We start from the raw sequence: 26,185 nt of genomic DNA, 5'->3' as shown, positions 1-26,185 counted from the left end.
TCAATGCACTATGAGACGATTTAACATTTCTTAACCACATACACTGTACTTAAAGTGCAATATACATGCATTATACTGTATGTTAAATCTTTACAGTTTTCTTCAAGTACTCTAATAGTATATGAAATATGAAGATTACCAACAGTGATCAAGCTTTAAAGTCCATTGAAACAATACATAATTAGAGCAGAGCAAACACAGACCTCTAAAAACACCAGGTGCAATGGAGGAGAAAGCATTTCCTGCCATGTGCTCCTTGACATGACTGGGCAAATGGAAAAATCCACAAACAATTCAGTGTAAACAATTTTGATGAAAAACATTAGTCAACATTCAACTTAATGATCGATTGAATTTGCTATAACAATTAATTTACACGTAAGTGTACACACATGTATGCATACTAGATGAATTATTTCACAATATCCAAAATTGGACAATAATAGTTTCTAATCTAGCTAGACAACAGGAAATTTTCATTATTACTTACATTACATGAAACTATTGAAGTCTGTGAGCTACAAATTATATCTAAAAATTATACACATTTTAACAAGTGTTTACAGTTTAGTGTATTTATTATACACAAATGATGACTTAGTAATTATGACATACTAGTGAAGTCCACAGATTGACTTCCAGATTTCAGCTCAAAGGCTTGAAGATTTTTAGTGGCTCTTTCATCATTTTTTTTTTCACTGAATATTTTCATTTTTATTTTCAAGACGCTGTTTTTGTTGAGGTCTTTTAGCAGTTTGATGCAATCCCAAGGGCAATTTAAGAACTCCTGAATTTCTTTCTTACCTGGAAAAAATAAAAATTTAAAAGTTTAAAATATATTCAACTTACATGAAGAAAACTAGTAAAACTAGTGATAATGTAATAGACCTTTCAGATGTTCCAAAGCAGCTACATGTATCTAATTAAAAAATATAAAGTTTGAAGTATTTAGAGTCACCTGTACTCTGAACATGGGATATATGTATTTGACAGACAGATGAATGAATAGACTGATCACTATAGGGCACCTTAGTCTTAATTTTCAATAATCTTTATATTAGTGAAAATCAAATAGGAACTAGAGTGTTTCAAGGAATGTATATGTCACCTGCTAGGTATCGTCATTAAAGAGGTAAATAAATCTAAGAGTGGTCAGCTATTAATTTAATATTAGCATGGAGGTTCATGCATTTGCCTGCAAGGAAAAAAAAGGATCCAAAAGTAAAAGACTGGGATAGAATCTGGCAATCAAAGAAAATATGGTTCCCCAGTCCTCAAATGAATAATTTAATTGAAATTATGAGGAATAACTGTTTATCATTTTATTAATACACATGTAGGTGCTTCCAACAATCCTCGGAGGAAAGGAATTTCAGACTATCTTTACTTTAATTGTCACTTTGTCAGTCAACACGATTCATTGTGGAATACTGATCCCAATGTATTTTCATAGTATTTAAATACAAGTTTGTGTGGTAACTGAATTTCATACAGTTTCAAAGTATAGTATCATGAGCTCAAAAACATATAAATGCTAATTATCAAAACCCTGCCTCTCAAAATTTTGGAGATATAAGGTGTGACAGACGGACAGACAGACACCAGGTAAAGTGATCTCTAAGTATCGTTCTGCTCTGCAGTTGACACAAAAATGAAAGTTAGTCAATTTTTGACCATGTATATCACTTCAGTGATGAAAGGAATGCTGAAGTGGTAAGTCTATCCTAATTATTTGAAAATACGGCAACCCCATTGGTCAGAATATAATACATATGCTGTCCAGCCTTAATTTCATTGGCATAAAGCAGCACAAAACACGATTTGATTGGATGGTGCAACTTGTTTTTCTAGGGGGCGCTGTTGCAACCCTGGAAAAGAAAACAGGACTGGGGCTTGCCCCTAGAGGGCACTTACTGACCGGAAGTAAACAAACAACAGAAATAGCAATACACTAGAAATATGTCCATAGGACATGTATGCCTGCCGAGTGTATAGTAATGCAACATGAAAGTTTGTGTTAGTGTATGAAGTTTGATGAGAATATCTTGAAAAGTTTCTTTAAAATTGAAATTGAAATCTAAAAAAAATGGATATAGATGATAAATTCTCACCAAATTATGTATAGATGCATAGCCTTAGATATCAATATTTTAAATGGTTTTAAAACCATGCAAAATGCAAATTGAAGGAAAGTGAGGTCAAGGTCACAGGAAAGGTCAAAAGTTTTTGAAATAGTTGAATAGGTCTTACTAATTATATATGTATCAGCATATTAAGTTTGATAAAAAATATTTTGAATGATTTCTTTAAAACTGAGCTAGTCACAAGCGTGGCGCCATGGTTAGAGCGTCTGCTCTAGAGTCGCGAAGTAAGGAGTTGATCCTTATGTCGCAGGTTTGAATCCCACTGTGGGACATGGAGACCAGTCCTTTGGATGAGATCTTATAAACCAAGGTCCAGTGTCACAGTAGGTGCTGGCATGAAAAGACCCCTCACTGCTCAATGGCCATGAGTGCAGAGTATAGGACAGAATTTGCAGCTTTCCACTGGCAAGTGGTGGCGTCTCCATATGAGTGTAAAATTCTCGAGAGGGCCTGCAGATTACCTGTAATGATTGCGCAGCTATGTTTAGGCTTCCTGAAGCTTTAACATGGGCTCAAAACATAATATGTCATTGCGAGGTTGGTTTTAGTTTTAATTTAAAAGTATTGAACTTAAGTACTTCCAATTTATATAGAGGATTTCCTCGGCTATGTATTAACATATTTGTTATGATATCACATGACTTTGCTGATCACGTGACGGTCATTTATAATTTTTTGAAGTGTTTCATATAAATCACTTCGGCGCAGTTGATTTACACAATAATTAACATTTTGTTATAAAAATAAGCTCATCGTATCCTTGTGTATCCGAAATGTGCTTGGGAAAAGTCATAGTATTACTTAGATACAAAATATTTCCAGAGAAATTCAACTTACCTACAAATTTGAGGGTATTTTCCACACAATATCGTAATCTGTATTAAAACAAAGCCAACACACATTTTTCCCAAGCAAGATTCAGTTAGAGAACAACCTCTTCTTACAGACTTCAACAAAAATTCTCAGATTAATCCTCATTCTTCACCTGCGCCAGACTCTTTTATACACACTAAATAAATTCTACCTCCAACCACGGGTATAAAACAGAGTACATTTCAAAAGTATATTTTTCATAAGCATTTTGAACATGCTGAATTTCAATCAAGGGTAGGTAAGCGGTGTATTTTTAAAATATTCTGACATATACGACTTAAAAAAACCTTTAACGACCCGTGAATTTTGCAATAGCTACCTAGCATTTTACATTCAGTTTCAAATAAAGTGTAAAGTTCATGACACTCTCCCCGTCATAACACCTCAAGATTTCAGTGACTTGACGTCATTTTCCATTATGACGTCATATTTTGGTAGTTCAGAGATGTGAAGGCACAGAGTGCACTGTGATATTCTACGGGATGCCTAACCTACCTGCGTGACCAAAATCCCTACTAGGCTTTAAACTCTTCATTCTTGACCTGTATTTCGTCAAATAAGATTTTTCCAGTTAATTAAGGTAAAATTACTAATTGTTAAAACTGTAAATGATTTTTTTTTTTTTTAACCTGAGCCAGATTTTTACTTTTCTAAAAAGTGTCTGTATTTGACTGTTGGTTCCACCTATCTCAAGGAAATGATCTGTAAAAGCTAGTAAATGTTAGAAATCATAATCTGTTCTCTATCTACTATAATCATGAGAAAAGGTGTTGAAAATTAACAGATGGAGATAAAATCAGCAGTCATATTAAAGGCTTTTTTTCAATAATCAATTTATTAGTGAAAATCATAAAAGTATTATGCAAAAAGGAAAAATAAATGTTGTCATTAATTAACTTTGCATATCTCTACAATTTTCTGATAAGAAAATTATACCCGATGGATGCAATATAATCACCCTTTGCCTGCCCCTAAATTAAATTATGAAATTTTGATAGATTTTGATCTAGTAAGCAATTATTTAAAACAAGGTTCTTTTAGCGGTGCCTAGGGTCGAAATTCATAGAAAAAAAAACTACAAAAAACGTGAAAACCTATTTCAATCATACTGGTTTATATTTATTACAAATGTCCTCATAGTCAGCATAGCCCAGAACGATAGACCGCAGACTCTCACCATGAACATTTTTAGTGTCCTGGTTCGAAACCATTTGTTGGCACATTTTTATTTTTTCAAACTTTTTACCTGTATAAACACTAAAGAACGAGTGCACTTATGGGCCCCGGTAAAATGTGACAAAATGAAGAATTAAATTAAGCATAATTTTCCATCTCAGATCATTAATTGATATCTAAACCATAAGATTCAACAAATTTTATCACTGAAATTCATGAATATACAAAGAGCAAAGCCATACAATGTGGTAGGGGTCAGCCGACATTCGTGATTTTTTATAGTAAATCGAGGACGGTCATTCATTTCAAAGCTTTTGTTTATTGTCAGCCTAACATTGTACAAACTTGTGCGATTGACAAAAAAATGCATTATACATTTATAAAACTTGTGTGAAAGTAGGAAATTTGTACATGATTAGGCTTGTACTTAAAATATTAAAAATGTATGAAAAGTTCAATGTTTTTCCTATAACAAGCAAGAGCTATTTACCTGTATGACCTATGTTGAACCCACCCGTGGAATAAATTATTTAAAATACTGGTAGTCACGTGAGTTCTACCCAGGTAAACATTCCTCAAAGATGTTCACTGTAAAACATAACCACGTTTTGTATCATTATATCGAAGTCAAGCCACATAGAGAAGTTTGTATGTATTTGGTTTTAGGAACACAGGATGGTTAGGAGAGTTTAGTGTCGTTAAAATGTCATCATAAATAAAAGTGTCAAACATTTTTAACATTCATGCAAGACAATGGTACTGGTATTGAAAGCCACCTAAATACACTTTTTTTCATTTTAAAATTTAAAGGAACTAATGTTAATAGTTATTGTATTATTTCAAACGCAAGCATGCAAATTTCTTAGTTTGATCACTATGGATACAGGTATCTATACAACTTCATTCGATTTTTTTCTCGGGTAAAATAGCACAAGAAGTATCATTCGGCAAAAGTGGATGCTCTTGTGTATCGAATCAACTGAGAGATATAAACCCCGTATGCAGGTGATGAAGGTATATTGCTGAATAAGTAAGGGAAGTTGACGATTGAAAAGTTAAAGTCATCACGTTTATCTTAAAGCTTGGTTGTTAGATTACCATTAATGTAGAACTAAAGCAATACATGAGAAACAAGAAACTACACACATGTGGCCTAAAGTCAGTGACCGGAACATATATCGGTAAGCTTTTTCTAAAGACAGAAACCAATATTGGTCCTATAGGTCATCTCATATTTTTAACTAGAAGTGTTCCTTTGATATACTATATTTTACTTAATTTCTATAGACTTACTATACCCTGAAAAAAAAAGGAGGAAAACAGGAACTACCTGTTTAAAGACCCCGACCACTGAGGTTAATCTAAAGTTTGTCCCTGCCTACCTGAAAAACAGACTGCCTCGGGCAGTCAGTAATTTCCAACTCTGGTTATGAGATGCTAAATGTTTAATATTTACAATTAAATGCTTATATTTACATTTTTAAATTCATGATAGATTGAGAAAGTCGATAAAATCATTTCTATATTAAGTCTGCATACTGTATAGGGGAAAAATAACTCGCGGTGTTAATATTCGCTATATTCACGGTGTGAATAAATCCGTGAATTCAAGAAACAGTGAATAAGTTTTCAATAACCTACATGTTATATTTGGAAATTTGAGAATAGACTACGATATCATAGGTAAATATATGTGCAGTGCATGGTCATTTCAGTAATTACGAATTGTACTTGTCATTCAATTATTTTAATTAAAATGCTTGACATTAATTTAGATCACCCAGCAGATAATAACCTGTATTTGTTTAAAAAAAAAAACTGTTTTAATAGCAAACGCTACATGTTTCATCAATCAAAACACTAGGGTCATGGGTTTTGAATACCCGTACGTAACTATGTTACGATGTGTATTTGTTACCTGCATTATCATGTTTTTATCGACATTTTGGTTTTAAAAAATCATTCAAATAACTATTGAACTTGCTGATGTATATATAAATCTACCCTGTTGTTCGTGAAGTGAATACATAACGCTGATTAATGCCTTCTAGCTATGCTATGGATTAAACAGATATAGACATTGAAGGGAGGTACATGTAACCTTAGTTATATACCGATTCTGCGAATTCAACAAACCGCGATCGTGTCAGAGGAGAGAAAAACATGAAAATTACAACCCCTGAAATTAATACCCTATACAGTACTTCAACCGAGAAATTAGTTGAAACTGGTTCCAGAAAAGAAGCTGAAAATGTTCAATAGTTTACAGACAATACTTGACACATGATGACTGAACAAGAACAGATAGCAATAAGTAATTTAAATGACTCAGGTGAATTATAACCTGTTCAATCTTAGATCCATCTTTTTTCTAATACGAGGGTTGATCCAAAAGTTCATGGGATTTAATTATTTCTAAAATTTTATTGTGATTTGATGAAAGCAAACAATAGGCATATTTATAATATAGAGTCATTATGCAACAATACTGGAAAATTTCACCACGTTCCAATTACCAATAAGGTCACATGAGCTTTCTGAACACTGATAGTTGTAAAATCCGGGGGAGACTTCGACGTAACGTCAAGTTAAGTATGTCATGTCATGTTATAGGAGCATCTCGCCCTCATGTTCAATTCAACTAAGTAATTCTACAAAATATTCTGCCTTTTTCTCTTTTTTTCTCTCAAGAAAAGCCTGGGTATCCACCAATCGACTTATCTTTATATTACACTCATATTTCAAAAATACTCCCCATCTTTCCATATGATGTTCCAATTTCAGTAGCAAAGTCAAGCACAGTACGTCAGTGGTCAACATCCATCAACGCTTAATTTGTCTACGAGAAAAACAGACCCTCCAAAAGCAGCCACACCTTTAATCAACCTCCATGGAAGTTCTATTGTTCTTAATTTCTCACGCCACTGGAAAATCAGTTGCTAAATGCATTTTTCTCCAGCCTGTATCAGTAGTATACCCCTTTAAGTCAGAGTGTTCCTAAGATTTTAACAAAACTTTTAACTTGACTGAAATGTGACGTTCTCTAACAATTAAAAGATGAACAAGAAATCATCAACTAATAATCTAAATATCAAGTTAAATCAGTAAAACTCTCACAGACAGATATATTAGTGGTCAAGCAATCGTAATAATGACAAAATTCTCATTTTATTTGCCACTTGGCGCAGGTTTTTTCTTATATCACGTATTAAGAATTAAAATGATAATGAACGAGTAAATGTCTCCCCTGCATTTTAAAACATCCTTTGCTATGGCAACTGCCATAGAGTTACTATCATTAATATTTAAAATATTTTTTTATTAAAAAAATTCCACAAGTGTCTATATTTTTATTTGTAATTTTCAACCACTTTCACTAATAAATAAATAAAATAAGAAGAAATTCCATGAACTTTTGGATCAATCCTCGTACATGTCAGTCATTAAATTTATATAATATACAGTATGCACAAGGGAGACCAAATGTATTATTACTGCATTAAGGAGACCAACCACTATCCATATGTAAATCAGTATTCAACCACTTTCACTTAATAAAAAAATAAAATATGAAGAAATTCCATCTGATTCAGCATTTGGATCAACCCTCGTACATGTCAGTCATTAAATTTATATAATATACAGTACGCATAAGGGAGACCAAATGTATTATTACTGCATTAAGGTGACCAACTACTCTCCACATGTAAATCAGTATTCAACCGCTTTCACTAATAAATAAAAAAAAATATGAAGAAATTAGTGATGAGACATCGGTTAATTTTCATAATTGATCATCGGTTGGAATTGGTTACTGCTTCTGATGCGATTTCACCGATTATAATCGGATTTCTTCATAGTTTTGTATACAAAAAGCAGACTATTACAATAATTTCATTTATTTCTTTAACATGAATATATAAAATACATAATATATTATTTTCTTTGTTGTTTTGCTTCTTTTACACTTTCTAGACCTAAAAATATTTACAGTGGACACCCAACATGGCTGCCTAGCGGCATAAAACGAACTTCAAAAAGCTGTGGGGGGAATTGATCACTCTATATTTAAGGTAAATGTTGACTAAGTTGCATATTTTATATCTCAAATAAAAGATACAATTAATATTTTTTGAATAAAAAGAATCAGCTGATTGATCAAACCAAAGAGCAAACACAGATTTGGCAGAAAAAAAATTCACCCGGGGGTAAATTGAATGGGTCGGTCGGGTTATTACAGGAAACAAAAATAATTTTTTTTAGGCCCTATATATGCATCTTCGGTTCTTAATCACCTCTGCTTCGTGCTAGTTGGCTAGTATCAGATGCAGATGCCATTTTCTTTCATTAAGAAGAAATAAATTTTAAACCAGAAATGGATAATTCCGGAATGTATTGTATTAGAAGTATGTTTCCGATGATCGATTATGAAAAACTATAATCGATCATCGGAATCAGTAGCATTTTTTTTGTCGACAATCGATGTTTTCTGATTATCAGTACAACACTAGAAGAAATTCCACGAACTTTTGGATCAACCCTCGTACATGTCAGTCATTAAATTTATATAATATACAGTATGCATAAGGGAGACCAAATGTATTATTACTGCATTAAGGAGACCAACTACTATCCACATGTAAATCAGTATTCAACCACTTTCACTAATAAATAAATAAAATATGAAGAAATTCCATGAACTTTTGGATCAACCCTCGTACATGTCAGTTATTAAAGGGGGAGTTTCGATAAGGCCGTTTTTCGGCCCCTCACGAAATTTTATGAAATTTTGATATTTTGTAGAAAAACTTCTAAACTTCCTAAAAATATGAAAATAATTTATGTTACGCATTTTCCGGTCACGTGATAATTGAAAATTTAAGTATACCCCCATTTCGTATATTTTGGGAGTAGACATTTTCATAGGGGGAAAGTGGATTTTTTAACTGTCAAAATGAAATAGGATAAATATGAATAAAGACATAAATTAACCAATCTCAACAATTTTTTTACGGAAAATGGTGTTTATCTTATGCCAATGTTTTTTTAAGGTACGATATTTTTCTGGTGTGTCAAATGTTACTTTTCTTTAAAAGAGGATGGATTTAACTTATGAAACGTAAAATATATAGAAAGATTTAACATCATAATTAATCGACAATTTATACATAAACTATATAATCAATATTTAACATTTTCCCATACGAAAAATGCAAATGAAAAGATATGTAGACATGAGATAGGTGAATGTAAAAACGTCATATACAGGTATATGCACTACATTTTCATCAATAAGGTTATACAACTACATGTTTTATAAAAATATACCTTAGTATCATAAAATTGAAATTAAATAACATGTTTTGAAATAAAAAGATTAAAAAAATATTTTAAATACATACATGAATAAAAAGTTTACTTAAAAGCATCATATTGCTAGGTAAGCCAGTACATTGTAGGTGCAAGGTAAGAAAAATATTTTATCTGGCGTTCGCCACATAATTATTCGGCGGCCGCTAGAAAAATTTGGCGGCGGCCAAATAGTTTTCCTGCGGCCACCACATAAATGACTGGCGGCGACCAGAAACTTATCTGTTGGCCGCAACATAAATAACTAGAATCCGACAAATAAGTTCCTTGCGGTGTAGACATGTAATCTAATAAAACATAAATCTAAAGTTATGAGGTGAAAACCTTATGAAGTGAATTTTTGTATGAAGTGTAGATTTTATCTTTGCTAATAAGGCATGAAACTCCAAGATTTGACTTCAAAGAGAAGTTGTAGATGTCGTTAAGATGGCTGGGGGGTTGTGGCCATTTTCAGACTATATTGATCTCCTTCAGAAGAAGAGCTCCATATAAAGATATACAAAAATTATCAAATTTTAAAACAAAAATGTATGAAATTTTTCTTTGCCAAATAATAGTTGACAGCTTAAGATATCATATCTAAAAAATTAAGTTATATCTGATGGTTAATTTGTTGACCCCCCAGCCTCCTTAAAGGCAGAGATTTTAAGCACCGCCTTCGAAAATACCTGGTCTGTGTACCTCTGTCAATCAAGTGCATTGAGGTATATCATTGGGTGCTACAATTTGATTGGCAAAAACACTACAATTTTATCTGGCGGCCGCCAGATATTTCAATGGCAGAAACTTATCTGGCGGCTGACAGATAACATTTTTTTTTACCTTGCACCTACTGGCTTCTGTATATTGCAATGTATTTGATAATATGAATGATATTGATTACAGTCAAAAGTATTTTATCATGATACGTAATATGATGGAAAAATCTATAATGCATTAAATTTTCCTTCTCATTATGAAACTTATAAGTATTTGCCCACATAGATCTGCATTATGTTTTCAGCGTAACTGAGAGAATCCCAGCCAGGACTTATTTCCTCTCGCTTCTCAAATCTCCAGAGATACTTAAGTTTTTACACCATTTCTAGTCACTTCTCATTTAGAGAGTACTAGAATTCATTATATATGATTTGCTAGAACAGAGCGCAGTTCGAAATACATGTGAAAACGCCAAAGATATGTGTTTAATCCGTAATCAAGCAGACATATGCCCCTAGACATCCAGACTTAAAACAAGCCACGTTTCCTATATCAACCACACATAAATACATGGGTGCCTCTCTAGCATGTCGGAGCGTGGATTTCTATTTACAAGAAAGTCAAAAATATAACTATGCATGATGAATAACATTAAGGAATGGACTTGCTCGAAAACTTATTTTTTGTTCAGTCAGTAGGAAAATGTAAGAAAGATGCAGCATCTGAACCATGTCTGGTAATGTGCAATCCTAGATGCATCATCAATGCAAGTTTGGTCACGATGGGGCTTATAGTTATATAAAAATGAGACCAGCTTCAAAATCTTTAACCTGCTCACTTATTAATGAAATGTAGGTCATATCCAGCATCTGAAGCAATATAGTAGTGTGCATCATAAAGCAAGTCTGGTCAACAAGTGCTTTCAGCTGCTCTGCTCCAAAAACTTAAACCTGCTTTTAAAACACTTACTTGGACATTCTTTGACTAAAAATCCAGCATCTGAAACCTGACTGGTGACAAGGAAACACGCTGGATCATGTGACTCTGATTAATATAGGGCATAGATATACTTGAAAAAAAAAATCTGCTTCAAATACTTTTACCTGAAACACTGATGCCGACGGTATTACGAAAGCTCCCCAAACTTCAAGGAGGTGAGCTAAAAATGTGACGTTAACGTTATACGTTGGCAACAAAAAAAACTGTCGAAATGAAGATAGGATACGATAATGTTTTCTACTGTTAATATAATTGAGAATCTTCTTTGATTTAAAAAAAAATGCTACTTTTGGCCTAGTATTTTAACACAGAGTCAGATCAAGAAACCAGGAGCTTCTAATTTTAGATATGCAAATTTTATGCAATTTTCATTTTTTTGGATATGAAGTGCACACGTGACACTCATCATATTTCAAGAAATTAGTGTGCAGAGTATATCTAATTACTGAAAAAAATTAGGTGAGTGTCCCTCATGCACTTCATATTCTAAACATCGATTTTTAAATGCCACCCTCTTATATTTTCCCATAAGCCTAATGTTAACGGATCAGAGGGTACATCTAAGTATGTATCAGCTACGTTGTGAATTCATCTCATATTAACCTCTGAAATGTAAATAACAAAAGTTAATATATTTTTCTTGAATTCTTAACTAGTTTTGAAAAAATAAATTGAAATTTATTTTTATGAAAAAAAGTGGGCCGCTGAGCGACCTTATCGAAACTCCCCCTTTATATAATATACAGTATGCATAAGGGAGACCAAATGTATTATTACTGCATTAAGGAGACCAACTACTCTCCACATGTAAATCAGTATTCAAAACTTGAGATTTTAATACCCTAATAATTTACATGTTTAGTTACATGAACTAAATCTATTTACCTTTGTCATAACGCAAGAACTGTTTTACATTCAGCCAACTTTAACATTACACATGCATACAGTGTATGCCATGCATTAGGAAGACCAGATGCATTACTTCAACATTAAAGAAACCAACTACAATGGAACAATTAGACAGTATTCCAAAAAGTTCATTCCAATACCATAGTAATTTCCCTTAATTTGTTTGTATTTAGATGACTTAAATCAATTTATCTCAGCCAGAATTGGAACAAAAAAACTAATCATAAAAGTGGCCAAACACATGAACAGACAGATGGACATGATGATTCCTATGCTTATATACTCCCAAAGTTGCCAAAGTAGAGCAGATGCAGTGGTTAGAGCGTCTACTCTAGAGTTGCGGAGAAAGAAGCTGATCCTTACATCGCGAGTTTGAATCCCACTGTGGGACGTGGAGACCCGTTCTTCAGATGAGACAGAGGTATTAACCGAGGTCCCATGTCACAGTAGGTGCTGGCTCGATAAAGATCCCTCAATGCTCAATGGCCGTAAGTGCTGAGTATAGGACAAAAATTTGCAGCTCTCCACTGACAAGTGGTGGCGTCTCCATATGAGTGAAAAATTCTCAAGAGGGACGTTAAACAACAAACACTCTACACCCAAAACGTTGTTTGCAGAAGATTTTGTGATACATGCTTTACAAGTATACATATTGTTCATAAGGGAATAAAAATGCTATAATATATCATTAAGGAAAGCAACTGAAATTAAATGTGCACTTCTAATTGAACTAAACAAAATCACCCTTTGTCAGAATGTAGATTTATAAACAGGAAGGCTGTTTTTCTTCATTTTTCCATGTCAGATTCAGACTGTTCTTGAAAAAATTCTGGCATTCACCCTGTAAAAGTGAAGAGTGCAGATAATAAAGAGCTTCTAAATAAACTGCATAATATTTAAATGATCCACTTAAAAGGGATAACAAATGCATTTAACTCCATCAAGGAGACCAACTGATATCCATATATATATATAAATCAGTACATGTATTTTAATTGTGATATTTTAATATCCTAGTAATTTACATGTTTAGTTTCATGAAATAAATCTAGTTACCTTTGTCCAATGACCAATGAGCACAAGCACTGATTTTTCCTCTTTTTTTTTAACGGAATCACCAGGGCCAGTCTGCGGTCCATATGATTCTGGCATATGGGTACAGTCCACTAATTGTTTTCCCATAGGCGGCAATGTTAACGTTTCTTCACATAGTAATGTCCCTAATTTTCGTTCAGCAGTGAGTGACCCCTCAAATCAAAGCACATCAAGTTGTCTTTCCTTGGTTAAAATCTCGAGGTGGCATGTCAGATTCGTTTTCCGGCAAAATGCGTCTGTCTGCGTTAACCTCTGAAAATGAAAGTGAAAGTAGGGGAATTCCAGACTTCTCACTGGTGTTATAATACATAAAATAATTCTGCTGATCTTATTGATAAATTACATCTGCCAAGCTTTTTTGCAAGGGAACATACTCCTTATCAACAAGTATGAGGCTCAGTTTAATACATGATCACAGTTTTTTTTATTCAGGTCTACAAATTAAGGAACTTGTAATTTTTTCTGCACTACTTTCTTCCCCTACCGATTCTAAAAATAATTAGAGGTATGTACCCAATATGAAAGAGTATTTTCTGGATTTTACAACATTTTACATCATAAGTCATACTACAGTCTATGTAGTGACACTATGCCAAATTTCAGGAAAATTCAATCATTAATAAAGATTTTACAGCATGCACAGTTCTATATGCAAAATCCTTTAAAAATGCTTCCATCTAGCCACAACTGCACCCACATTTTAAGTCATCGGTTAGCCTATTAATGTACTTCTACCACTTTTATTCTCTTTCATGACTTTAAATACATCAAGCAAAATTACAATCAAGCACTCATATGGGTCCATTTCTCTTATTTCAAAAAATCAATGCATTTTCACACAAAATTTGATCATCCCTCACCCTTGAATTCATTGTTTCTCCATGATAGACAAAAATATTAAGTCTACAAATACCCCAAAAGTAAAAAAAATAGAAAGTACTGATTATTTCCTGTCCATTGATGTATCATTCAAGAAAATTGGTGTAGGAATAAAAAAGTTATAAGCCTATATATTCTTGTGTACATTCATTTGTTTCAAAGCAATTTTTACGCCAATGCAAGTTCACTCATCTATGATGTCATAATGACATCATAATAATGGATTGCTTATTACACATGTAGTGTTACTTTTCCCGTACTTTTAATTAAAAGATGAAATTAGAACTAAAATATTCATTATAACTATAAGATAATAAAAATACTAGCATGAGCAGATCAAATAAATAGTCTACAGAAAATGTTTTGTTTCCATGGTAACCATTTTGTAATTTGTAGAAAAATGAAAGAGAACTTTGAAAATTTTGAATTTCCTTACAAGTCGCTCGTTTTGACTGACAAATATTAAAGAAATTTTAACTCTTATATTTTTTAATCTTAATATTTTATCATACACAACACTATGAATGTTAAATATTGTTTTGAAATTCTTTTCAAATTATATTAGCTGTAAAATATATAGCATACATGTACAGATTAGTTTGATGGTCACTTTCATAGCTTAAATATTCATTTAAAATCTACATTTTCTAAGCTTTAACACCACCTCCCTCCCCTCCACCCCCCCCCCCCCACACACACACACACACAAAGAAGCTTTAGAAAATTCAACTTACATATTGAAAGTACTGCCATCATTTTACATGTGAAGACTCAAGATGTGTTCAAATGAGTTTGTTTTTACTGACTGATAGCTTTAAACACCATCTGCATGAACCTCGAAGTTGTCCTGTATCACCATGAACCTAAAAAAAAAAATCAATTTAAAAAATGGTGCAATAATTTATCAGCATCAAAAGCACCTAAAACATTCACAGACAGACACCAAACACACACAATCCTACCACATTCCTTTTATGCCCATAATCTAATATCAGTTGAAAATTATGAATTTGCACTGATTAGTCTCAACATTGTTAAATTACATGTAAATTAATAATACAGGTAAAAAGCATGTTTACTGACAATAATTATACATTAGACAAATACACGTAATGCAGTTAATACATGTAAAATATAAAAAATGTTAGTGTGCATGTTCACGCACACACTGCTTAACTTCCACAGAACTGTAGCCTGACCAACTTCTTTGAAAGAACGCACATGTATACTATGTCCTCATTCATGTATTTCTATTCCATGCAAATAAAAGTTTTCATTTACAAATATTGTAATAAGGCATGGAAACCTTTTTTTTTTCTTTACCTCTTTCATAAAATGACAAGTGCATTTCACCTACATACTGCAAGACTCTGCACTAGGTAGCACTAAGCAGTTTCGATAACTTACTGCCACTCTACTTTCACTTTGACCTTGAACTTCACTGAATACTGATTCCGACCTCATTTGTGAATTTTTGTGTATTGAAAATAAACAATAGTGGTGGATGTACTTCTAAAATAACTGTTCTTTTTCTAAATATCTATTAATGGCTCTGGATTAATAAATTGTATAAAATCGATACATTTAATTTACATGCTACATGTACATGTGTACACAATGGAAGATATAAGCATAAGCTGTCTGTTCCTAAGGGGGTAAGGGGGGGGGGGGGCTATTAACAAATCAATTTGTTTCAAAATATGTATAAACAAATTAAAATGTGCTTCCTTCATAAATCTAAACAATTGGAAATGATAGTAAACACCGAGTTCAAAACAAAATAAAGATCTATGAGAATTTTCTCTTACCAATAGGCTCCACATATTGGGTACAGTCCACTAATTGTTTTCCCATAGGCGGCAATGTTAACGTTTCTTCACATAGTAATGTCCCTAATTTTCGTTCAGCAGTGAGTGACCCCTCAAATCAAAGCACATCAAGTTGTCTTTCCTTGGTTAAAATCTCGAGGTGGCATGTCAGATTCGTTTTCCGGCAAAATGCGTCTGTCTGCGTTAACCTCTGAAAATGAAAGTGAAAGTAGGGGAATTCCAGACTTCTCACTGGTGTTATAATACATAAAATAATTCTGCTGATCTTATTGATAAATTACATCTGCCAAGCTTTTTTGCAAGGGAACATACTCCTTATCAACAAGTATGAGGCTCAGTTTAATACATGATCACAGTTTTTTTTATTCAGGTCTACAAATTAAGGAACTTGTAATTTTTTCTGCACTACTTTCTTCCCCTACCGATTCTAAAAATAATTAGAGGTATGTACCCAATATGAAAGAGTATTTTCTGGATTTTACAACATTTTACATCATAAGTCATACTACAGTCTATGTAGTGACACTATGCCAAATTTCAGGAAAATTCAATCATTAATAAAGATTTTACAGCATGCACAGTTCTATATGCAAAATCCTTTAAAAATGCTTCCATCTAGCCACAACTGCACCCACATTTTAAGTCATCGGTTAGCCTATTAATGTACTTCTACCACTTTTATTCTCTTTCATGACTTTAAATACATCAAGCAAAATTACAATCAAGCACTCATATGGGTCCATTTCTCTTATTTCAAAAAATCAATGCATTTTCACACAAAATTTGATCATCCCTCACCCTTGAATTCATTGTTTCTCCATGATAGACAAAAATATTAAGTCTACAAATACCCCAAAAGTAAAAAAAATAGAAAGTACTGATTATTTCCTGTCCATTGATGTATCATTCAAGAAAATTGGTGTAGGAATAAAAAAGTTATAAGCCTATATATTCTTGTGTACATTCATTTGTTTCAAAGCAATTTTTACGCCAATGCAAGTTCACTCATCTATGATGTCATAATGACATCATAATAATGGATTGCTTATTACACATGTAGTGTTACTTTTCCCGTACTTTTAATTAAAAGATGAAATTAGAACTAAAATATTCATTATAACTATAAGATAATAAAAATACTAGCATGAGCAGATCAAATAAATAGTCTACAGAAAATGTTTTGTTTCCATGGTAACCATTTTGTAATTTGTAGAAAAATGAAAGAGAACTTTGAAAATTTTGAATTTCCTTACAAGTCGCTCGTTTTGACTGACAAATATTAAAGAAATTTTAACTCTTATATTTTTTAATCTTAATATTTTATCATACACAACACTATGAATGTTAAATATTGTTTTGAAATTCTTTTCAAATTATATTAGCTGTAAAATATATAGCATACATGTACAGATTAGTTTGATGGTCACTTTCATAGCTTAAATATTCATTTAAAATCTACATTTTCTAAGCTTTAACACCACCTCCCTCCCCTCCACCCCCCCCCCCCCCACACACACACACACACAAAGAAGCTTTAGAAAATTCAACTTACATATTGAAAGTACTGCCATCATTTTACATGTGAAGACTCAAGATGTGTTCAAATGAGTTTGTTTTTACTGACTGATAGCTTTAAACACCATCTGCATGAACCTCGAAGTTGTCCTGTATCACCATGAACCTAAAAAAAAAAATCAATTTAAAAAATGGTGCAATAATTTATCAGCATCAAAAGCACCTAAAACATTCACAGACAGACACCAAACACACACAATCCTACCACATTCCTTTTATGCCCATAATCTAATATCAGTTGAAAATTATGAATTTGCACTGATTAGTCTCAACATTGTTAAATTACATGTAAATTAATAATACAGGTAAAAAGCATGTTTACTGACAATAATTATACATTAGACAAATACACGTAATGCAGTTAATACATGTAAAATATAAAAAATGTTAGTGTGCATGTTCACGCACACACTGCTTAACTTCCACAGAACTGTAGCCTGACCAACTTCTTTGAAAGAACGCACATGTATACTATGTCCTCATTCATGTATTTCTATTCCATGCAAATAAAAGTTTTCATTTACAAATATTGTAATAAGGCATGGAAACCTTTTTTTTTTCTTTACCTCTTTCATAAAATGACAAGTGCATTTCACCTACATACTGCAAGACTCTGCACTAGGTAGCACTAAGCAGTTTCGATAACTTACTGCCACTCTACTTTCACTTTGACCTTGAACTTCACTGAATACTGATTCCGACCTCATTTGTGAATTTTTGTGTATTGAAAATAAACAATAGTGGTGGATGTACTTCTAAAATAACTGTTCTTTTTCTAAATATCTATTAATGGCTCTGGATTAATAAATTGTATAAAATCGATACATTTAATTTACATGCTACATGTACATGTGTACACAATGGAAGATATAAGCATAAGCTGTCTGTTCCTAAGGGGGTAAGGGGGGGGGGGGGGGGCTATTAACAAATCAATTTGTTTCAAAATATGTATAAACAAATTAAAATGTGCTTCCTTCATAAATCTAAACAATTGGAAATGATAGTAAACACCGAGTTCAAAACAAAATAAAGATCTATGAGAATTTTCTCTTACCAATAGGCTCCACATATTGGGTACAGTCCACTAATTGTTTTCCCATAGGCGGCAATGTTAACGTTTCTTCACATAGTAATGTCCCTAATTTTCGTTCAGCAGTGAGTGACCCCTCAAATCAAAGCACATCAAGTTGTCTTTCCTTGGTTAAAATCTCGAGGTGGCATGTCAGATTCGTTTTCCGGCAAAATGCGTCTGTCTGCGTTAACCTCTGAAAATGAAAGTGAAAGTAGGGGAATTCCAGACTTCTCACTGGTGTTATAATACATAAAATAATTCTGCTGATCTTATTGATAAATTACATCTGCCAAGCTTTTTTGCAAGGGAACATACTCCTTATCAACAAGTATGAGGCTCAGTTTAATACATGATCACAGTTTTTTTTATTCAGGTCTACAAATTAAGGAACTTGTAATTTTTTCTGCACTACTTTCTTCCCCTACCGATTCTAAAAATAATTAGAGGTATGTACCCATATGTACACTCTGTAAAATGCATATTTGTACCATGTAGAGGCATATGAACAATATTTCTATACTACATACATGCATCATTAAACTTAATAATCTTTTTTTTCCAAAATTCATTATTCATAGTGTTTTGCTGTTAGCAAAATTCAACAAAAACTATACCGTATATATACTTGCCTATAAGGTGGTCCACCTATAAGTCAGTTGTATTTTTTGAGGTTATTTTGGAGGGATTTGCTATTGACCCGCTTATAAATTGGTACAACTTTTTGCCAGAATCAATTGACAATTTCAAATCAATGCTCTGATGTTTTAACCTGGTTTCAAAATACTAATCTTTTTATGACTCACCTATAAGCTGGACATAGAATATATACAGTACCTGCATTATACATGCATTAGGAAGACAAATGCATTATTGCAATATTAAAGAGACCATTGTGGCAAAAGAAATCAATGTATGAATTGTATTCAAAACTACGGGTGTACTAATTTGTCTGAAGTATATCATGATATAATGTGATACACAAAGACTTTAACAGGATATGTACATATACCCACATGCCTAAATGTAACAACAGGAATTATCGTTCTACAATAATTTATTGAAATTGCCAATATGAATAAACAAAAGCAAACTTTGTTTCGGTTGTATGAACTTTAAGTTTTCTTTTTCCACTACGGTCAGATAATCTAACTATCCCCCCTGGTTGGCTACCGGGTCCTTCGTTAGACTGCCTTATCGGACATGATATTTACTGAAGATTTGATTTTTGGTACTGACTTTTATACTCAAAATAATGTCTTTAATTGTTTAATTTCTTGAGGTCAATATCACTTTGATGTGTTCAGTGTTTACTTTGATATGTAATGATGTGTATAAGCGTGTATTTTCGATAATTTAAATTTCTAGTACAGTAATCATCCCCAAGCTGCTGTTTCATTATCGTGTCATAGTATCTCTGAGAGTGCATTTTATTAACACCTCCAAATCACCTGGCCTGCGTAATTAAATTTAACTACCAAAAACAACAGCTTGGGACTAATAAGGTGTGATTATCAGCAATGGTCCCATGAAGCCTGTGCTAGACCTAACGGAAACGTTCAACAGACCGTAAAATTAGCATAATGGGATTATTGTGTATTAAGGTGTGAATTCAGTGGAGCGAGAATTTGTTGGACTTCGAGATAACGCATGTGTTTATAGCACTTGGGACCGTAAATCTACTTCAAGATAAGCGAGGTATTCGAGATTTCCATGTTCGAGATACCGGGGTTTTTTAAAATCATAAATATAATAAAAACGGCTGGGACCGTTGATTCACTTCGAGATATCCGTGGTATTCGACATACCGGTGTTCGAGATACCGAAGTTTACCTGTATATCGATATGTATCTAGATTAATGAATATATCGTATCAAAAACAAGAGGCCCATGGGCCACAACGCTCACCTGAGCACATTGGCTAGGAAAAAGCACAAATCACTTCAGTATTGAAAAGTTTAAAGGGGAGGGGGCTTGGATTTTGAACTACCTGAGGATGCTTCCATATCAATATTACAAATGGCTTTACTGTTCTTGAGCAGAAGATTTTTAAAGATTTTTTTCCTATATATTCCCTTGTTAAAAATTTGATCCCCCATTGTGGACCCTCCCTAACCCCCCCCCCCTCCATCATTTGAACAAACTTGAATCTACACTACCTGAGGATGCTTCCATATCAATATGACTAAACATGGCTTTTCTGTTGATGAAAAGATTTTTTCCTATATATTCCTAGGTAAAAATTTGATCCCACATTGTGGCCCCACCCTACCCCTGGGGTTTATGATTTGAACAAACTTGAATCTACACTACCTGAAGATGCTTCCATATCAGTATGACAAAACATGACTTTGCTGTTCTTGAGAAGAAGATTTTTGAAGTTTTTTCCTATGTATTCCTATGGAAAACTATGATCCCCCATTGTGGTCCCACCCTACCCCCAGGGGTAATGATTTGAACAAACTTGAATCTACACTACCTGAGGAAGCTTCCATATCAATATGACAAAACATGGCTTTGCTGTTCCTGAGAAGAAGATTTTTCAAGTTTTTTTTCCCTATATATTCTTATGTAAAACTATGATCCCCCATTGTGGCCCCACCCTACCCCCCAGGGGTCATGATTTGAAAAAAACTTGAATCTACACTACCTGAGGAAGCTTCCATATCAGTATGACAAAACATGACTTTGCTGTTCTTGAGAAGAAGATTTTTGAAGTTTTTGATCCTCAATTGTGGCACCACCCTAACCCTGTGGGGTCATGATTTGAACAAAGTTAAATCTACACTATCTGAGAATGCTTCCATATCAATATGACTTAACAAGGCTTTGCTGTTCTTGAGAAGAAGATTTTTCAATTTTTTTTTCTGTATATTCCTATGTAAAACTTTGATCGCCCCTTGTGGCCCCACCCTACCCCAAGGGGTCATGATTTGAACAAACTTGAATCTACACTACCTGAGGATGATTCCATATCAATATGACTAATCGTGGCTTTGTTGTTCTTGAGAAGAAGATTTTTAAAGATTTATTCCTATATATTCCTATGTAAAACTTTGATCCCCCATTGTGGCTCCACCCTACCCCAGGGGGTCATAATTTGAACAAACTTGAATCTACACTATGTAATGAAGGTCTCACCTAAGTTTCAACTTTTACAGCCCAGTGGTTCTTGAGAAGAAGATTTTTAAAAGATACCACTAAATTTTCACTAATTCTTAATTATCTCCCCTTGAAAGAGGGTGTGGCCCTTCATTTGAACAAACTTGAATCCCCTTTACCCAAGGATGCTTTTTGACAAGTTTGGTTGAAATTGGCCCAGTGGTTCTTGAGAAGAAGATGAAAATGTGAAAAGTTTACGACAACGACGACAGACAACGGACAAATTTTGATCAGAAAAGCTCACTTGAGCCTTTGGCTCAGGTGAGCTAAAAATAACTTAATTCCAATACATTTTGGGCAGGCAGTTTTTTTTATGTAATTCTGTGAAAAACTTGGGAATTTCAATCACCAAAGATTATATTTACCGGTAATTGTTTTGAATTAAAACTGATCAAAAATGATATAATCATTAAGGAGGTAGCACATCTTAAATGATTATTACAAAATCATAAAAATACATAGACAACTTTACTTAACATGTTGATTTTACAGTCAAGAAAAGTTTGAATTTGAAGTGTAATTTTTAAAGACGGTGAGACAAAAAATTAAAAATGAGAAAAAAACAATTATTATTTTTATAAAATTCATGCATAATGATTTATAAGACTTTTTTGATAGAATTGTTAAAGAATTCAATATATTGCATATCGCATTAAAAAAGTCTTTCTTTTTTTTTTTTTTTTGCTCAATACACAGCCCTAGCAAAAATGATATACAACAAGGACTTTGATTGGATTATTAACATTCATTCGATTGATCATAATTATTAACTGTTATTGCACTTTCATTTTCAAAATGTTGTTAGGTACATTGTTTGTTCACTCTTTTGCATTGATATTATAATTTTATAAAAGAGTATTTTAGCAGAAAAAATTATCAATTTACCTTTCTTGGAATAAAGACATGTTGACCCTTGAGCTGAGATTTTCTCTCTTTCCATAGATTTGTTACACTGGGGTCCACATGATACTAGCAGAGACCCTGTAAAAAAGGACTTAACTATGGAAAAGCATGAAGAATATATGCCTATTATACATATCTTAAATTCTAATGAAAACAATGTTTTTTAATTAAGATCCATATATTTCTAATGATTGACATAATACAAATTCAAAATAAAATATGCATGTCTATATTATACACTATACCTTAAGCAGACCAATTGCATTATTACATCCTTCAGGAGACCAACTTAAATCAATGTTTGAGAACTACTTGTGAGAACAATAAATTTGTCTACTTTACAGTACTAAATGTACATGGAATCTATAGGATCATGTTACTTTAATTGACCTGCCTTAGTTCAACACAGTAATTTAACAAAGAAATTGAGCCAAAACAAAATTTTAAGACTTTTTGAACAGTGCATGTTCCTATCATTTCAAAACCATTACCAGTAAAAATGCTAATATAGGAAAATGATGACAATTAATTAATATTGTACTTTCAGGTATATTAGATGAATTAATCTGATTCGTCAAGAAACATTTGTTAAAAAGCACTATTATCCGCTGAATAATGAAGCCACGCCCAATGTCACAACAGTCAACATTGCTTGACGACGGGTGATATTCCAAAAAATAGTGACTGCACAGATTTATGCGCTCAAGGTTCACTATTATTTGTATTTGTATAAAACATTCAGTATAATATAATAAATATTGCATGTAGTTGAGTGTAATATTGAAAATTTTCACCCCTCGAAAACCAAATACGTCAAAAAGGGGATGGGTTTCTCCAACTTCTACATAGTTTCGCCCCTGCAAAAACTGGTATAGACCTTGGATATGTTTAAACGGGCTAAGAGAAATCAAATGCATCAAGAATACTTAATTGTTTTTACCCAAGTTACATGCCAAAAAAGATTCAGAGAGACGTCACATAAAGTTAACGTTGATTTGAACTGAAGTTAGGGTGTCAAAAGTCATTCACATCCAAAAGTGACATTGATCATGTGTGGTAGATAATAAACTCCTACGGGCTAAATATGCTGCCATAATCAAGTGAGGATCTTTCCCTAATCCTATATATAAATCCATTTAGTACAATATTATATGCACTTAAGCAGCTGTTTATGACATTGTAAAATTATATAAACAAGACCGGTTTATATAATTTATATCAATTTATATAATTAATAATATAATTTATGTAATTTTATCAAGATAAGTGTATGGGGTAGAGGGAGCAGACATTGAGAATCAATGTTGTCGGACCTCATGAAACTAAACTAACAGTCTTCCAAATAACCCGGGAGTCCAATGCCAGGGACCTGTTAAATTTGCAGCCGGGCTTGTAAAAATTGCCAAATTACATGTCCGAAGAGGGCATATGTGAATCTTCTTTCATTGTACGATCTTTACTTGCCATTTACTCTGTCCTACCCCCATTATTCGCTTAAACGTTGCTATATGTAATGTCGATGGATTGCCTGTCTACATTCTCGATACGACCTGTCAAATGATTGTCAATCTAATCATTGAAGTGTTTAGTTTAACCTATTTGTTTTCTCGAAGTTGCTTGCTAAATTACGAGATGTTCATCCATGCCACATACTGTGGCACTACAGTCATGATCCCATTTCTGAAATTCAGTTCAGCTAAACCGGCCAACAAATGACCAGCATGCAACTCAAAAGTTATTTATGAACAAAAACGCTTTAGAAAATGGCAATCACAGGCCATGGTTGGTTTACGACGCTGAAAAAATTAATATAAAACCTTTATACCTAATGGGTTTTTTTTGTTGCACAATACTGGTAAATGTAAGAATTTTGAGTAGGACATGTACAAATTTGAATGGGCTGGGTAAAAATGATAGGTCTACATGCCCGAAGGGCATGTGCTGAAAAAGAATTGTTGTGAAGACTGAACTAAAGCGACAGCGCCGGGTGATCATATAAAGTCCCCTTTATTACATAATAATTTGGCAAATTATCAACACATCAAGCTAAAATTTCCAACATATCTTAACAGTGAGAATTTTTATTTTTTAAGTTGAAACCTCGTGACCTGTGAAAAAAATGAAATTTGTATCCCATCTAAAGTCTTAAAATGTATCAAGGTAATTTTCGATACAAAAATGCGGTTGGGGTTATAAATGAAGGATAAAACCAGAGACCTCGGAATGGAATACTCTGAAGTCTCTGGTTTTATTCTACCCCCAACTGGAAGTTGTATCCAATCTAAAGTCTTAAAATGTATCGAGGTAATTTTCGTGGAATAAATGAGTGCTTTACAATAAAGAGACTCGACCAGAGATGTCTGAAACGATTTATTTGACAAGAAAAAAGTCTCTTGAAGCGAACGATGTCATTTTAAAGTAGGTTAATGATTGATAATGATACATGAACAAAATACGAGCTTGAAGCGGGGGTGCCTGAAATTGAGTTAGATACCTTGTGGTAAAAATAAGTAGGGGTGCACCGTATATGAAACAAGTGCCTGTGATTGATAGTCTGAAATTTCTCTTCACCTAAATATTAAAAGCTTGCAGTGATCGCTATAAATCTATACAACAGTCAAGTTACATATGGTAAACTAACATAAAAACAAGATTACAACAGTCATGATTACAGAAGGTATATTTTGAAGACTCTAGGTCAGTAGGTGAATGTAAACAGGTAAACACACGTGGGACAGTCACCGCAAATATGAACCACAAAACGACTTATAACATTAAAATGTAAATATTCATCTGCACACAGATTTTTGCATAATAATAATAATTTTTAAAAGTGTAAATTAAAATATAAAATAAACAAACCTCAAACCTTGTAACAAGGCTTGTTTCCCTACAATCTTATTCTGGTTCTCTGTGGTTCGCTGAAAATGCAGGGAACCAGGCTGCGTTATTAACTCGTACACAGATTTGTTGATACGAATAAACCTATAAACATATATACGAAATAAAATATTATCATAAAAAATGAAGAATTTCAAATTGCTTGAAAAATTATCTTTATGTAGTTTATAATAAATGGTTGTAATTGTTTATTAATTTCTATCTATCCATTAAAATTTTATACGTATATCAGCTTAATATGTATCCGTCTGAAAAATTATTGTTATTACACTCCCTGTCACATCTTCATAGTTAAGCCTGTAAGCATGGTAAGTAAGAATCAATTTCAGTTGAAGGGGACCAAAACCAAACATTTTTCAGTTTCATTTGGTGGGGAGGGGGGGGGATATAAACCTCAAATGATTATTTTATCTCTGTCACTGAACTGCTGAAAATAATGAAGGGAACTAGGCTGCGACAATGATTTGTTGACAGAATTAAAATACGAAATAAATTATCATACATACGAAATAAAATAATTTCATGAAAAAATGAAGAATTTCCAATTGCTTAAAAAAAGAAGCTTTTCATGTATGTGATTTACAATAAATGTTTGTACTTTT

General features: G+C 33.0%; 2 long non-coding RNA genes across 2 annotated transcripts; both read right to left on the bottom strand.

Moving 5' to 3' along the window:
• Positions 1-379: 379 nt before the first annotated feature.
• On the bottom strand, positions 380-13,319 carry LOC133179765 (uncharacterized). Its single transcript, XR_009720149.1, has 3 exons — positions 13,227-13,319; positions 12,915-13,011; positions 380-804 (listed from the first exon to the last, which is right to left on the bottom strand). It is a non-coding gene; the product is annotated as an uncharacterized LOC133179765 (long non-coding RNA).
• Positions 13,320-19,075: 5,756 nt separating this feature from the next.
• Positions 19,076-25,600, bottom strand: LOC133179967 (uncharacterized). The gene is made up of 3 exons (XR_009720218.1): positions 25,545-25,600; positions 22,665-22,760; positions 19,076-19,087 (listed from the first exon to the last, which is right to left on the bottom strand). It is a non-coding gene; the product is annotated as an uncharacterized LOC133179967 (long non-coding RNA).
• Between the last annotated feature and the right edge of the window lie 585 nt (positions 25,601-26,185).

The sequence above is a fragment of the Saccostrea echinata genome, unplaced genomic scaffold (genome assembly GCF_033153115.1).
Source record: "Saccostrea echinata isolate AGI-Se365-2 ecotype Australia unplaced genomic scaffold, CSIRO_AGI_Sech_v1 ptg000005l, whole genome shotgun sequence".
NCBI lineage: Eukaryota > Metazoa > Mollusca > Bivalvia > Ostreida > Ostreidae > Saccostrea > Saccostrea echinata.
The sequence above is the reverse complement of the archived record's forward strand: the minus strand, read 5'-3'. Positions and strand labels throughout refer to the sequence as shown.